This window comes from Lonchura striata, chromosome 5 (genome assembly GCF_046129695.1).
Source record: "Lonchura striata isolate bLonStr1 chromosome 5, bLonStr1.mat, whole genome shotgun sequence".
Taxonomy (NCBI): Eukaryota; Metazoa; Chordata; class Aves; order Passeriformes; family Estrildidae; genus Lonchura; species Lonchura striata.
This window is the reverse complement of record NC_134607.1, coordinates 3,592,692-3,607,818: the sequence shown is the minus strand read 5'-3', so window position 1 is coordinate 3,607,818 and position 15,127 is coordinate 3,592,692. Positions and strand designations below refer to the sequence as shown.

The window sequence follows — 15,127 nt, the reverse complement described above, 5'->3', positions numbered from 1 at the left end:
AAAACTTCCGAGGCATGACTACTGAAATAAACTAGCTGTGAATAATTTAGCCAAACATCAACTGGAAAGATACCAGATGACAGAAAGCACAGTAAACACTTAGAATCAAACATCCTTGGAAAAAAATGTGATTCCAATTAAGAATTGGAAATCCCTTGTGGGCTGTTCCTTAAATTTTGCCTGGGATAACTATGGAGAGTGAATGTAATATGAATAGAAACTAATTAAATAAAACAGCCCACTTTAAACAAGACTCCAAAGAAGATTACATTAAAAAGAAAAAAAAATCATCAAAAACTATAGCATAATTTGGCTCTTTCCTACTAAAAGGACATGAAACAAACATACCATAAGAAGGGATAAGATTCAAGAGAACAAGCACAAGAACATCTATCTAAAGTTAGCAGAATGAAAAAAAAAAAAAAGGCCTGTGGAACAGACTTACCGTCAAAATCTACCAGGATGCACAAGAAGTTCCCAGAGGAAGTATTTGTGTCCCACTATTTCAGAGAGCAGGAGCATCAACCTCAAGCCCAGTCGCCTGCTGTCACAAGCAACTGGACCATATAACCCCACTGAGATTTACCCAGACCAACAAGGCTGCTGTAAAGGCAGGACAGGACAAATGCCAGCCTCAATCACCACCTGGCAAAACAAGGTTCTACACAGAAGCCAGCTGAGCTCTTCCTAACATTAACAATAACTAAGAAGAACTCAGATTTGTTGCAGCTTCAAGTCTGATTATGGATACCTCCTCCTTGCCCAATTCAGGTGCAGTACTGAAATCTGGGTCACCCATACATTATTCCTCCAAACCAAGCCACCTCCCTCCAGTGCAACCCTTTAAAAGGACTCTAGTCTTATCCAAGCCATTTAGGCCATGAGAAACTCCAAAACACCAAGGAATCAGATCACAAAACTTCCAACAACACATTACACATGTGGCTTGCTGCAGGAGAAACAGGCACCCAGCTCCAGGAGAAGCCAACACGGGCATCCGTATCCAGCAGCGCCCTGGCAAAGTCTGCAACAAGCCAACACCGATGAGCCGAACTCAGATCTCTGACCTCGTAAATCCTACCAGGTTTGACGCAGTCTTAGCCAATATCTGGGAATAAACGAAGCATCAAGCAACGACAAGCACGGGTGCTGGGAGGACGATGGGTCAGGCGAGAGCCGCGGGAGCTCCGAATCCCCCCCTGGCAGGTTGGCTGGGGCGCTGGGGCTGCCATCGGAGCGGCTGCGGGAAGGAGGCAGGAAGCGAGCAGCAGGCAAGGATCTCGCCTCTCGTTCCTCTGCCTTCCCTCCGTGACAGGCCATAAAAGTCACGAGGCAAGGAGGAAAACAAGGAGGTGTCCAGAGTTCGAGCGCGGCACCTCCGCGACTCCCGGGCCGCAGCTGCCGGCGGGAGCCGAAAACCCGGCGAACACCGTGGGATCTCGCTCCTGCGTGGGAGGCACCATTTCTGCGGGAAGAGGCTCCTGCTGCCGCTTGGCAGCCGAGCCTGGGAGCGGGCCTGCGCTCCGGGCCCTCCCTGCCGCCGGCACGGGCGGGGGAGCGGGGGGCGGCGGGCGGGACGGGCGCTGCCGTCGGGGCGCGGAGCCCCCGCCGAGGATACGGCCTCCAGCCAGCCAAGGACGCGGCGCCCGGGGCTGCCGCGGGCCGGGCGGAGCGGAGCCCCCTTCGCCGCCCCTCGGGGGGCGCCGGAGCTCCCGCTGCGCCCCGACCCCGCGGGGCTCCGCGCCCCGATAGCGCCCGCAGCCCGCACCGGGCCCGCCGCGGGAGGAGCGACGTTCGCCTTCCCCGGAGATCCCTCCTCCCGTCCCCCTCGGGTCCTAAAATGGTGGGTCGGCCGCCCTCCCCTCCCTTCCCTTCCCTTCCTTCTCCCCCTGGTCCCGTCCCCCCCCCCGCTCCCGGAGCCCGCCCCGACCCCGCGGGGCAGCCGCCCCTCCGCCCGTCCCGGCCTGGGCTCCGCGCGGATCCGGCGCCAGGCCCGCGCCTCTCCCGGGAACACGGCAACGGCGATCCCGGGAATACAGCAACGCCTCTCCCGGGAACACGGCAACGCCGCCCCCGGCGGCCGCCCTTACCTGCGCCGGGCTCACATGGCGGGGCCGGGGCCCGCGGAGCCCCCCCCGGCGCCGCTCGGCCGCCGCCCTGCGCGGGGCCGCAGGTATGTCATGAGTGCGAGCGCGGCTCCAGGTGAGCCGGGCACACCTACAGGAAGGCAGGCGGGCCGCCCTGATTGGCGTGCGGGGCCGGCGGCCGCGCTCCGACGGCACCGCGGCGGGGCAGGGCAGGGCAGGGCAGGGCGGCCGAGGGGCCGCGGCAGACACGGCAGCTCTGGCCACGGCCGCTCTGGCCCCGGCCGGCACAGCCGCTGCCACGTCCGAGCCGAAGGTATTTTCCTTATTTTTTTTTTTTTATTTTATTTTTTACATTAATTCCGTAGTTAGAATATGGGTGATGGTCCTATATAGAGGGAAAGGCGGACGAGGAGCGGCTGAAGTCGCTGGTTTGTTCAGCCTGGAGCAGACTGGGGTCAGAGCTCGCAGCAGTTCCGCGGCTGCCTCGCAAGGAGGAGGGGCAGCTCTGATCTCTGTGACCAGGGACAGGACCCAGGGAACGGCTGGAGCTGTGTCAGGGCAGGGTTAGGGTGGAGCTGTCTCAGGGGAGGGTTAGGGTGGGTTTTAGGAAATGTTCTTCACGCAGGGGGTGGTCGGGAACTGAACGGGCTCCCCAGGGAATGGTCGTGGAACCCAGCCTGCCAGAGCCCCAGGAGCGTTTGGACAACGCGGGCACAGGGTGGGATCGCTGCGGTGTCTGTGCAGGGCCAGGAGTTGGGCTGGATGATCCTTGTGGGTCCCTTTCAGTTCAGGACTTTCTGTGATTCTGCAGTAACTGTGTCCTGCTCAGGTTTGGACACAGCACTTGTCTGTGAGTGCACCTGACCCACCAGCTCAGGTCTCTGCACCAGCTTTAAGATTCAGAGATGCTTTTTATTTTTTAAGCTTCCTTCATTATTTGGGTCTCTTGTTTTCACACTCCTTAACTTGACATGTGTGAGTCCTTTGTGTTTCCTCCCAGCAGGCAGCTGGGGGTTTAAGGAAAAGTGTTGGATTGTCTTAGGCTTTATAGGATTACAGGATCCCAGGCAGGATTACATCCAAGATCATCAAATAAATGTAAATTAATGAAACACCTGAATTCAGAGGAAATTGACCGGGCCATGCGTAGAAAAACTGTAGGCTGCATTAAAAAGCTGAGTCCACAGCTATAACTCCTGGGATTTCTGTCTCTTGTAAGTACACAGGTGCTTAAAGGGATACAGGATTTATGTGAGGATGCATTTTGCTATGGTGTAGTATATAGGTCTTTGCTCACCAAAATCACAAAGTGTGCAAAGAATTATCTTAGACAGGTGGCTGAGGAAGGCATTACCTATATTATATGTTCTGTCTCTTCAAATTGATATCCAGAGTTGTCTCTTTGCTAAGTCTGCTTTTTTTTTCCTAATCATTTCCTGAGGCTTACAGGTGTGTATTTTCCAGGATGTGCTGTGAAGATTTCAGCAAAAGAGAAAGAGGGAGCTTGGCTCAACCACCAGAGAAGCCCTGCAGCCCACACCCAGGCAATCCTGAACCCGTGAGACCCGTGTGGAGTCTCCCAGGCAGGAAAACTCCCCTCAGAAGTGGCACACTGAGAACTCTTCCCTGGCCAGCCACAGAATCATCCTTGTGCCCGCTGTTGCCTTCTGATTCAATGACTCCTTTCATTAGTTTGTGTGGGTGCCTTTCTTCAGCAGAGTGGATCAGCTCCTGCAGCTGAGATTCCCATTCCACATCACTGCATTTACAGTCAGTTGCAAGGAAAGGGATGCTTCAAATTCCCAAGAGCTGACTCTGGATCATGTCTCTCTTAGTTTGTTGTCAGACCTCTGGGACATTATATAAATAGCTAGTGCATATTCCCACTGCATTTTCTAAGTTCCTAGCAGTTGGCAGCGGGTTGGTTGGTCATCCTGACTGGAAAACTGCTCCTCTTCTATCCAGAAAAGGGCAACTTACTGTCTGAGGTGGGCTTAACCTTTCCCCCTGTCCTTGGCACCTCCAGCAGCGGCAGAGGCAGTTTTCTGTTTGATTTTGTGAATCGTATCTTGAAATACCTTGCTTTCTCTGCCTGCTGCACAGAGTTTGAGTGCCTGAACACATCTGGAGCTCAGCAGAGTGTGAGCAGGAGAGAGCTTGTCCTGTGCTGTGAGTACGCCACATGGATTGGGCTGCATTGTCTCTCAGCCCACCAAACTCTGGGCTGCAGCAGCTGAGTATGCACCTTCCCCTTCAAGGATATACTTCCTTAGTGTGTATACATTTATATATATATCCTTGGTATGTCCCTTCCTTGCAAAGAGGCCCAGCAGTGCCACGAGCAGGCCCCTCTACCCTGAAGTGCTCCTGCTTCCTGCAGTGCCTTGTGCTATGTCGGGCTGAGGGGCAGTTGGGACATGAACCTCCCACTCCGACATCCTCCTTGTAAACATCCCGTCCCACTCAAGTCCTGTGCTGTCACATCCTCTCTGCTCTGCCCAGATGCTATTCTGGGTTTAGTTCTATATGCAGAGCACACAGCTGGGCATGCCAAAATCCAGGCAGGCAGCAGGGCAGAACAGTAACTTGGTTCAGCTGCTGACATATTACAAGTATTGCAGAGGAGGAGAGTTGTTGAAAGGTCTTAAAACTAAAATCATCTGCTTGAGCCCTCCTTGGAAAGCCAGTTTGCTCCCCTAGGTGTGTTCAGCAGCTGTACCTTACTCCAAGAGATGCAAACCTGTGCACATGGCATGAAAAACGTTGGTAATAATGGAAGGGAGCAGAGCAGAGAGCTCAGAAAGTGCAGCACAGTGTTTACACAAGCAGCACGTACAACACCCATCCCCGGTGAGTCAGTCCTGGCCGTTTCCTTCATTTCCTCCAAGGCTCGCTGGGAACATCCAGCAGTAGCAGCCCTTCTGAAATCCAGTCATCTCCTTTCCTGCCTCTTGTTTACAGCTTTCCTTCAGCAGGGAGCAGAGTCCCAGCCTCCAGCACTACATTTTCACTGCAGCAGGCTGAGAGAAGTGCAGACCCTCCCCTGGCCTCAGCTCAGCTTTGGTACCGTAGTGCTCTTGTTGCTTTTATGGGTGCCTGCACCTTGAGCTACAGCAGGCGCTGAGGTAAGAGAGGAAAAAGTGTCTCAGTTGCACAATAGGGTTTTGGTTTTTTTTAATCTTGAATGCAGCTTTATCATTGACAGAGGTTCTTTATCCCTACAGCCGCACCTTTGGATTCAGTCAGGTAGGGTAGAAAGAATGCAGTGGGGGATTAGGTTAAGTGTGCTAACCATTCCTCAGAGATACAGGCTGGAGCTTCCCTGCTTCAGATTGAGGTGTATCTCATGCTCTTGATTTCCCCACATGACAGCAGCTAGGGAGGAGGACTATTTTTAGCTTTTGTTTCTTGGTTTGTTTACAGGAAGTTCTTAATTTGTGGGAGTGAGCTTGGTTCTGTCTTAGTCTGAGAATCCACTTCAGTGCCAGTTGTGGATGCAGTTACAAGGGTGAACTGCTGCTGTTGTCTGGAAGAGGCATCATTTATCCCAGGTGTTCAAGAAACTATGGGCTTCACACAGAAATATACTGATTTCTGAGATATTTCCTGAAATTTGTTCAAGGAGATGTCCAGGCAGCTGTGACAGATATAGAACTGGGAAATTCTTTTGGGTAGTATGGATAGAAATGCTTTTCTGTGTGAAACTAATTATAAATCTACATTGCTTCCATAACCTGAGTTAATAACAATAGCTCTGAGACAAAACCCATATTGTCAAGAAATGAACATCCCAAGACAAGAACAGACCTAAATTGTTGTCCCCCATTTCCTTCTCAAGTGCCTTCTCCTGGGAATTCGAAATAGCCTGCAGCCAGCAAGTGACCTAGATACAATGCTTTGTCTGCTCTTATGGAGTAAAACCAGGAGCAAAATAATCCACCCAAATTATATATCTTTATAATCCTTATTCAACTTTGTCCAGGTTTAGTTGGTTTTTTTTTTTTCCCATACAAAAAGCAGTAAGAATAGTTTGTACAAATGGATACCTGCATATGAACCATGAAGGGGTAGTTTTTTGTCATGATGAATTATGTACCAGTTACAGTGAAGGTCTACATTGGATGGCTTAAGTGTGAATGGCCCTTTTAGTGTGTTGTACAAATCTTTTCCAAAGTAATTGCAGTGCCTGGCCTGACGTGCATGTCAGGCCATTGTCCTACACAGCAAAATTCCCCTTTTCTAACAGGGTCAGCCAGGAAAATTTAAACAAATGGACAAGGCTGCAGACTGTCTTGAGACAAAGGCTACTCTTAGGGGCATGACAGTAAGGGATGGTCTGGAGAGTCCCTGCCTGTCAGCCATGTAAGGTAGTAAAAGGATGTTTTTATTTGCACACATCCTGTAGCCTGACATTGCCCAATAGTTTGCTTGATGATAAGCTCCTGCCTGTTCTAAAAGGGATGAGGTGGTTCTGAACTTGTGGATGACGGCCTGGGGGAGGCTGATGTGCTTTTTTCCCAGCTCAGTTTATAGCTGGGAAATCTTTCTCGATACCTTGAAATCTATCTTGATATCTTTTTTTTTTTATATCAAAGGAAATGACTTCTTATGCCACAGCCTCAGAACGGTGAGGGTTGCACACATGCAAATGTTGGTTTCGTTGACCTTCCCTAATTTGGATGGAATTGAGGGTAGGAATGGCCAGTCTCAAACAGCAAAAGCAGCCATGATCGCCTCAGATGTTACTTCAGTTTTGCCAAAGATGTAAAAAACGTCAGCTGGACAGAAGGGAAGACAAACTACTGCTCAAAGTATTGCTACAAACTGAAGAAAGAAATCCCCACAATGTTTCTACTGCTCAAGACTTCACATGAACAACTGGAGCAAAACATGACTGAAAACTTCACATCTATTTGCTTATATATTATTTTTTCAAAAGACAGAAGGAAATAGCTTGAAAGTTAGTCCAATTCCATTAAAATCCTTTTATTTGGAATTAATAAAATATGGATTCCTTTCACAAGCAAGAAACTCCTTTGAATAAATATTGTGAGGAAAAAAGGAGCTATGCTAAAGGGGATATAGTCTCTGAAGCAGTTACCACCCTTTAATGATACATACTGTGGTTAAAGCAACCTGTTTCCTGCTCACCAGTAGCACTTGGCAACCAAGTGATGGAATTCTCAGTGGAATGTTTTTAGGAGGATTTCCCTCAGCCAAACTTGAAAAAATTGCATTTGATGTACATAATGCAGTATAATGTCACATTCTTCCTGTTGAATATATGGCTTTTTAAGCCATATTCCTGCCTGATTAATATATGGGAAGATTTATATGGAAGTTTCCATGCAGGTAAATAACACAAACTTGAATTTAAAGGGTTTTTTTTTTTTTTTTTTTTAAATACATTGTGCAGGGAAAGGGTGGTTTATGAGCAAGAACATTAATGAGGGTATTTTTGGTACTTTACACTGAGTGTCAGCAGTGTGTTTTACTGAACAAAATTATTGCAGTAATTTCTGGCCTGGAGTCCACACATATCAGGAGGTCCATTGGCTACCTGAGGAGGATCCACAAAAGATACCCAGGAAACACAAGGCAAGACCCCTAAACAAGAATAATAAAAAAAAAAAAAGCAGGTTGAAAACCCCCAGTGCTTCATACTATTGAGATGCCTCCAAAAGGGCAAAAAGACATGGAGAAAAAAAAAGTGTACTGGGGGAATGAGTAGTCAGACAAAGAGGAAATAGGAAAGCTTTTAGTGGGCTTTGGCTTTTCTCCATCATCCAAAGTTTTAATTTTTCATAATCCAGAATCACAACATTGATACATCCAGAAATACCACACACAAATTTTGGAAAAATCTTCATGAGAGCTGGTTATGCAAACATTTCCAAACAGCTGCTCTTTTACAGCAGTTGATACAGGCAATTCCAAGTTAAGTTACAATTTCAAGGAAATCTTTGGGCTTATCCTTTTTCTACCCTGAGATGCTCCATGCAAAGCATACCCCAAGTTGCTTGTTCCTGGAAGGTGCCTTTCCCAGACTGAAATCCCCAGTTGCAGCTCCCACAGAGCCTTTGGGAGGCAGTTTTTGGTTTTCTATGGAGCTTTCCATTTCAGTGTTGTGAGATTCTGAACTCAAAAAGCTGGATTTTTCCTTAAGTCCTTCTCTGATTCTTCTGTTGCAGCTAAATCCTTGTGCAAATCTGAAGCAGAGCCCTCATGCTGCAGTAAATTGTTGCCCAGCCCATGCTACCTTTCACATCCATTTGCAGGTAATTGCTGGAGTGGGGTCTCAGCCTTACCTGCACCTCACACACTGATGCTTCCCTTCCTTCCTTAGCAGTGAGAAAAAGCCTAAAGAGAGAGGATCCAAGATAATGAGCATTGTCTGCTTTTCCCCTCTGAGAAGTCCTGGAGAACATTACTGGGACTCTTAAAATACTTTTACTCCATTTGGAAATGCTAAAGCAAGAAGTTCATCAGTCTTCCTCTGTACTTTTATATATGGGTGTTGATGGCAATAACTTCAGTTGGTTTGGAGTGGGGGTGACACTCAAAGGCTTCTGTAGAAATGATTCTGAACAAACCAATCCACTCACTACCAGAACATCTAGAACACTTCATTATGCCTTTCTGTTTCTTTCACATTCAGGTAGGCCACTTACCCTGTGGTCATTTCTTCAGGCTTTCTGCTCCAGCTGTGAACTCTAGAAATAAATTACTATAAGGGAAAGGTGGAATATGGACAAAGTCACACCACTGCAGGTACTCTTATTCTAGCCCAGACATGCTGAAATAGTTGGGCCCTCTACAAAACTGAGCATGGAGACTAGAAATGAAAGCAGCATGCTGCCTTCAAGGGAGTTGCCAAATATTCCTCTGGTTTCAGCCGAAAGAGAGACGTGGCTGTGTAGGAGCTGCACGTGTGCAGGCTTTTCTCCATGCAGGCAGCTGCAGCACCCGAGTGTGTGCAGCCAGGTGGGAGGATGATCCTCAGCAGCTTTGCTCAGAACAGCTGCCTCTGCCCCAGCCCCATCCTGCACTCTCTGCACTCAGAAACCATGGTGCCAGGAAGTCACTTCTTCCTAGCTGAGATTCTCATATGATAATATCCATTTAAGTGTTGTTGCTTGTGGTGTAGGTCAGTAGTAATGACTCAGGCCGGCCCTTCAGTTTCCTTCCTCTTGCTGGCTAGACACAAAATCCAGCCCACAAATTAATCTGTCCCATTCGCCAGTAAAGAGGATAAATCCCCTGTTCATTAAAAAATTGCACACAGAAATCCTTAGTTTGTATTAAGGTCCTCTTCAGTAACTGTGAAATCAAGCCCTTAAAAGTTCAGAAATCCCAAATTCTTCCTGCATTACAGATGTGTTTGGGATTTTTGTTCTGTTCTCTTGGTGGACAGAATTACACATAGTAGTGTAGCTTTTAACCCAATAAATACAGTAATTCTTCATCGTCTTAGTTTTTGCAGAGGAGGATAAACAAAGCTGAAATGTACTTCCCTCTCTGTTCAGTGTCTTTGTACAAGTTCTGGAAGGGGAGATCTCCAAGCCTGGATGTGTGATAGTGTAGTGCCCCCTCATGGGAAGCTGTTCCTGATGCTGATTCCTGGCTGCATGCAGGTGAGAGAATGTGAGCCCAAACATCATTCTGTTTGCTGTGCCTGCTCCTCTATGTTGGTGTTGCACCAGCAGGTTTAGAGAGGAACTTCCCTTTTCCCCCCTCAGGTAGTTTTGGTTTTGGGCACTGGATTATTGTTAGGCTTTCTGTCAGAATGTTCAAGAAATTTTTGGGGTTTTGTAGTTTCACCTTTTTAAAAAAATAAAATCTCTGGGATTTTAGCCATCCAGAGGTGGTGGCTTTCCTGGAGGCCCTAAACTTACATAACATGAGTTCTGTAATTAGATAACTAATCTCATAATAGAAAAATGAGCACATATTCCTGAATCACCTCCCTGATGCTGGCCTGTTGTATACTGAGAGAGGATTCCCTGTGCCACTCACTCCCCTCAGTTCTGGAAAAAGCAACCTTTCCATAAGATGGATTATAATGGTGGATGTGAGCTTGCCCAGAAATACAATCATGCACACAGGGTGGGGAAGCATTGTTTGTTTGGAGTTCTGATGCTGTTGTTGGAAGGGCAGACTGAAGCAGGATTGTTTCCTATGAGCAAAGGCACATTTTGCATGAATTGAGCTTTTGTTCTTAAAACACAAAAGGGGCCTTTTTTGTGATTCACTCTGTGTGATATTTTCAGTTTTCTTTGCATTTAGTTAAGAACAGCACAAGAATAATCCTGCAAATAAAAGCAGAATAACCCTATAAAAAGAGTGGGGTTTCTGCTTCAGCAAGAAACTTGCTGCATTACTGTGGAGGCTCAGGGTGTAAAGTGGCTGTGGTAGGGGCCACATCCTTGTCCTGTGGTCAACATGCATTGCCACAGACTCTTTCTCTTCTGACATTTTCACACCTCCTGAGACACATGATTTGAAATCCCCAAGGAATCACAGAATAAAGAAACAAAGACCAAAATGTTGTTTAAGAGGCTGTTGTGCCTTGTTACAGCCATATGAGCCCCATCATCTTAGTAGGGTGCTCACATCCAACCCCTGCTACCCCTGTGTCCTGGAGCACTGTCACATTATCCTCTGGGATCTGGGGATTATCCTCATAGGCCCTGCAGGATTCCCTGCAGTGGCTTGGAAATCTGTGCCTTTATCTCACCTCTGGTGCTGGAATGCCTTCCTGGCAGGTCTCACTGAGCACATTTCTTTCAGGGGCTGGTTTCCTGCTAAGATGCTTTCACTGATGCTGAGTAAGGAAGGGGTGAATCCTGGCTCCAGCTCTTCTCACTGGGAGCAAACAGATCAGGCTTTTCCCTGGGGTCAACCAGCTGATTCTGAGTCAGGTCAGAATTCCCATCAAAACCCTTTCCACATATATGTCCTATGGGAATCTGCCTAGATTGTTTCAGCTTAGATACCCATTCATCAACTCAAAAAAAAACCCTAATTCTATGTCCTTTACTCCATTACAATAAGATGTCCTGGTGGCATTAATTACTCCTGATGGACTGGGAAGGTCAGAATGCCTCTCAGGAGTATTCTCTGCAGTGGATCCCAAAAAGAACCATATGGTCTGGGTTTTCTTCCAGTGCCTGAGGTATCTTATGGTCCTATATCATCAAATGGTGGAGAGATGACTCTGTGATCTTGCTGTGAGACTGGCCCAGCCCACAGATATTTCAACAGGAGTAAAAGTGCTCCACAGAATAAAAAGTGGCTGCTGCTTCTCTACATGGGAGCAGGATATAACAGGGGAGAAAGGTTGGTTGCAGGAAGGAGGTGCCATGGGACAGAAATAGCACTAAAAGATCTTGGCAGCATTTTCCTGCTCAACAACTGCAGGTTTCTTTGAGAGGAAAGATCAAAGTTTTCTATCCAAATAATGTTTTGAATTTGAATGCCTGCATTGAAATCAGGATTTGTAAATCTATAGTAGCTTTGTTTCCCAAATGCAAAACTTTACTCATTGCCCATATGTTTAATGATCCATGCGATATGCATGGGTGGTTTTTAGTTTATTTTTGAAAAGGGTAGATGGAGTTTTGCTTTCCAAAGGCTAGCTTGGGGAATAGCTTGGCAGTCCATCCTCTACTGAGAGAGCATGGTGATGTCTGGTTAACTTCTGGTGCAGAGGGTTTCACAACCTCCCAGATAATATTTTCCAGCTCTGGCTTACGCAGAGAAAGTTTTTGCAACATGTACTCTTGTTCTTTTCTGCTGCCTTCTTTTCCTTCCTGGAAATTAAGTTAGTTAGATCTTATCTCTGTCCTTCCAGCAGTTAATCGCTGCCTCCCTTAACAACAACCTCTCAGATACTGCAACTGCACTATCATGTCGTGCCCTATTTCCAGCCTTCTCCTCTAGACTCAATAAACCCAGTTTCCTGCTTTCTTCCCAGAGGTTGTTTTCCAAACCTCTTATCGCTGCAGATGCGTTCCCATACCCAGCCTGCACCAGCCTGGCTGTTTGCTGTCCCTGTCCCTTGCCAGTGCTGACTTCTTGCTTCTCCCTGGCCGCAGCCCCTTCCCTGTTCCCAGCGGCTTCCCGCGGTGGGGCTGGCCAGGATTCCTGCGTGGGTGCAGGGAGCAGGTGCCAGGCCCCCAGGGCCTGCCGAGCACAGGAACCGGCATGTGCAACTCACTCCTTGTGCATCCCAGCCCTGCCGGGAAACCGGAGTCCCTCTGGGGCTCCGGGGCTTTGTCCTCGGTTCCCAGCTTCGGGGATGTCACCAGCTCTCTCCTCAGGGGCTCCCAGATCACAGCAGCAGAGAATGGTTTGGGTTGGAAGGGGCATTAAAGGCTCATCTCATTCCAACCTCCTGCCATGGGCAGGGACACCTTCCACTAGCCCAGGTTGCTGTGAGCCCCATCCAGCCTGGCTCTGAGCAGTGCCAGAGATGGGGCAGCCACAGCTTCTGTGCCAGGACCTCACCACCGTCACCGTAAAGCATTTCTTCCTCATATTTAATCTAAACCTGCCTACTGTCAGTGTGAGGCCATTCCCCCTCGTCCTGACACTCCAGGCCCTTGTCAATTGTCTCCACCTTGTCTCCTCTGCATATTGAAAAGACACATAAGGTCTCCCTGGAGACCCCAATTCTCTAGACCTGTCCTCATAGGAGAAGGTAATTAATTTCTGATTGATTTCTGGCAACCTGCTTTAGAGACTTTCCAAGAGGGAAAAGGTTCCAATTTTCTAAAGAGGGGAGCATTTCAAGAGTTCCTGAAGAAGAAGAAGGGCTGCCAAAGAACAGGTGTAAATCATCTCCTTCGTTTCAGGAGCACCAGCTTCCAGCATCAGCTGGAGCCGGGCGCGGCCGGGCTGCCGCGGGCCCGCCGGAGCCGCGCCGGTGCGAGCCGTGCGGAGCCGAGCGGAGCTTTGGCCGGGCCGGCGGGCGGGGGAGGCGGCGCGGGCGGGGCCGGTGCCGGCCGGTGCCGCCGCTCCGTCCGCTCCGGGCGCGGGGCTCGGGCGCCGCCGGGGCCCCCCGGGCCCGGTGCCGGCCCCGCCGGGCCGGGGGCAGCGGGCGGGGGTCTGCCGGCGCGGCGCCGCCTCTGCTGCCGGAGGAGCCGCTTTCCTGCCGGAGCCGGGAGCGCCCGGGGCCGGGAGCGCGGCTCCGCATCTTCCAGCCTCCCTCGCTGCGCTGCTTTTGAGGCGCTCCTGGGGAATTCATTGGGTCCTTTTCTTTTGTTCGGAGTTGGTGTGTGAGAAGAGCCCTGGGCACTTCTTGGTTGTTACGCTTCTTGCTTCGGGTGCTCATGACAAGGATTTGTTTTGGGTTGAGTGTTGTTGGATTTCTTTTTGCTCGGTTCTTTTGTTTTTAAAGGATGCGTTTTTAAAGGTTTCCAATGGTTTTTATGGGTCGTAGCATGAAGTAGAGGGTCGGTTTTTAATTCGGATGTGGAGGCTTTTATTAGCGCGAGTGCGTAGTGTTTGTTTTGGTGGGCTTGAGGGAGTGTCCTGTAGTTAATTAGTGAGGTTTTTTAATATTTATGATTGCATTCTTGTTCATTATATTATAGGGGTTTCATTCGTTTGGCTTATTTGATTGCCGTGTATGTTTCATTGTTGCAGAGAACTTGGGAGATATTGTTTGTGGTTACATTTCTCTTTTGGCGACGTGTTTATTTCTAGGTGGTATTTGTGTTTTGATGGTTTGAGGCAATTTTTGGTTTTTTGAGTTAGGAATACTTATTTTATTGTTGTTAGTATATATATATTTTTTTTTTGTAGTTTGATGTATTTGGTTGTTGTCTTTTATTAGTTTTATTTTTGGGAACATGGGCATTTCCATGGTGGATCTCTTTAGGTATTTATTTTATTTGGGTGGTGAATTTTTTGTTTCTTCGTGGTTCCCATATTTTTATATCTGTAATTATTTGGTGGGGTTTTTTAGTTAATTTTATAGAGCATTGGATTCTCTTTATGAGTTAGTGTAGTGGTAGAGTTTTGGTTATTATTTTTTTTAGAAACGTTGGGGGTCTCTTGTATGGTTTTGCAGTATGGTAAGTTAGTTGGCTTTTTTTTTTTCCTTTATAGTGGTTTTTGTGATTTGCTGTGTGGGTTTCTATCCGTCTTTTTTAAAATCTTTGCTTCGTTTTTGTGACGTGATAAGAGCTGCTAGTGAAAGGAGTGTAGTGTGGGGTTTTTTGCTGGTAGTTGGTTGCCTTGTGGAGCCTTTCTGAATTTTTTGGATGGTATTGGTGGGAATTCGATGCTGTTTGTTTTGGCATTTTATTTTTAGGAATTGGATTATAACTCTAATGAAACAAAACAAATGCATAAACATGAAAATGGGAAAACTTCAATTTTAAATATAAACAGAAAACATATAAATAAAACATGTAACATAAATAATGTTATCCATTACTATTAGGTATGATATTGTTTGTTATAGAGTATTTTATATGTTTATATACATATAAATATAGATTACAAATATAAACAAAATATCCATATAGAGAAATATCATTAATACATGTGGATATATAAATATAAAAATTATTAAATAATAGGAATCAATACAGTACATAATGCGTATTCTACTGTATATGTCTTATTATAACACGTTACATGTCATAAATATTATATATCGAAATATGGTACTTCAATATATTGTGATAGAATAGATAAGTACTTGTAAAAATCAAAAATAGAAATATAGAAATATTTAAATATAGTTTAAAATTAAGGGGATTTTTATTTTCTATTTGGTAGCAGGTAGGGATTTTATTATAAAAATTATAAATAGAAATAAAATAAAATTAGAAATCTTTATATAGAAATATATTCTAGATAGGTTAAGATCTATATAAAAATTCAAAGGTGAGTAAATATAAGTATTAGCGGTATGTACAAAATAGAATTTAAATAATAATTTATCTATCTTGCTACCTTATTATATATTTAATATATATTTATAAATACATAAATATAAACTAGAAATTCAAAAGTGACTATAATGA

General features: G+C 46.6%; 1 protein-coding gene and 1 long non-coding RNA gene across 5 annotated transcripts in view; one reads left to right on the top strand and one right to left on the bottom strand.

The window, feature by feature from the left end:
* ARHGEF5 (Rho guanine nucleotide exchange factor 5) overlaps positions 1-1,554 on the bottom strand; it is a 32,411-nt gene extending 30,857 nt beyond the window's left edge. The window contains exon 1 of one of the 3 annotated variants that reach the window (XM_021540071.2): positions 446-1,554. The gene's annotated coding sequence lies outside the window, so the exon portion shown is untranslated. The remainder of the gene's footprint in view (positions 1-445) is intronic. The other 2 variants (XM_077783201.1, XM_077783202.1) reach the window with 2 other exon arrangements.
* A 155-nt stretch (positions 1,555-1,709) lies between these two features.
* Positions 1,710-7,459, top strand: LOC110475717 (uncharacterized). 2 transcript variants are annotated; one of them, XR_013339971.1, is made up of 4 exons: positions 1,710-1,843; positions 3,552-4,937; positions 5,049-5,212; positions 6,683-7,459. It is a non-coding gene; the product is annotated as an uncharacterized LOC110475717 (long non-coding RNA). The 2 variants fall into 2 exon arrangements; XR_002466312.2 differs by having other exon boundaries at positions 3,552-5,212.
* Positions 7,460-15,127: the final 7,668 nt, after the last annotated feature.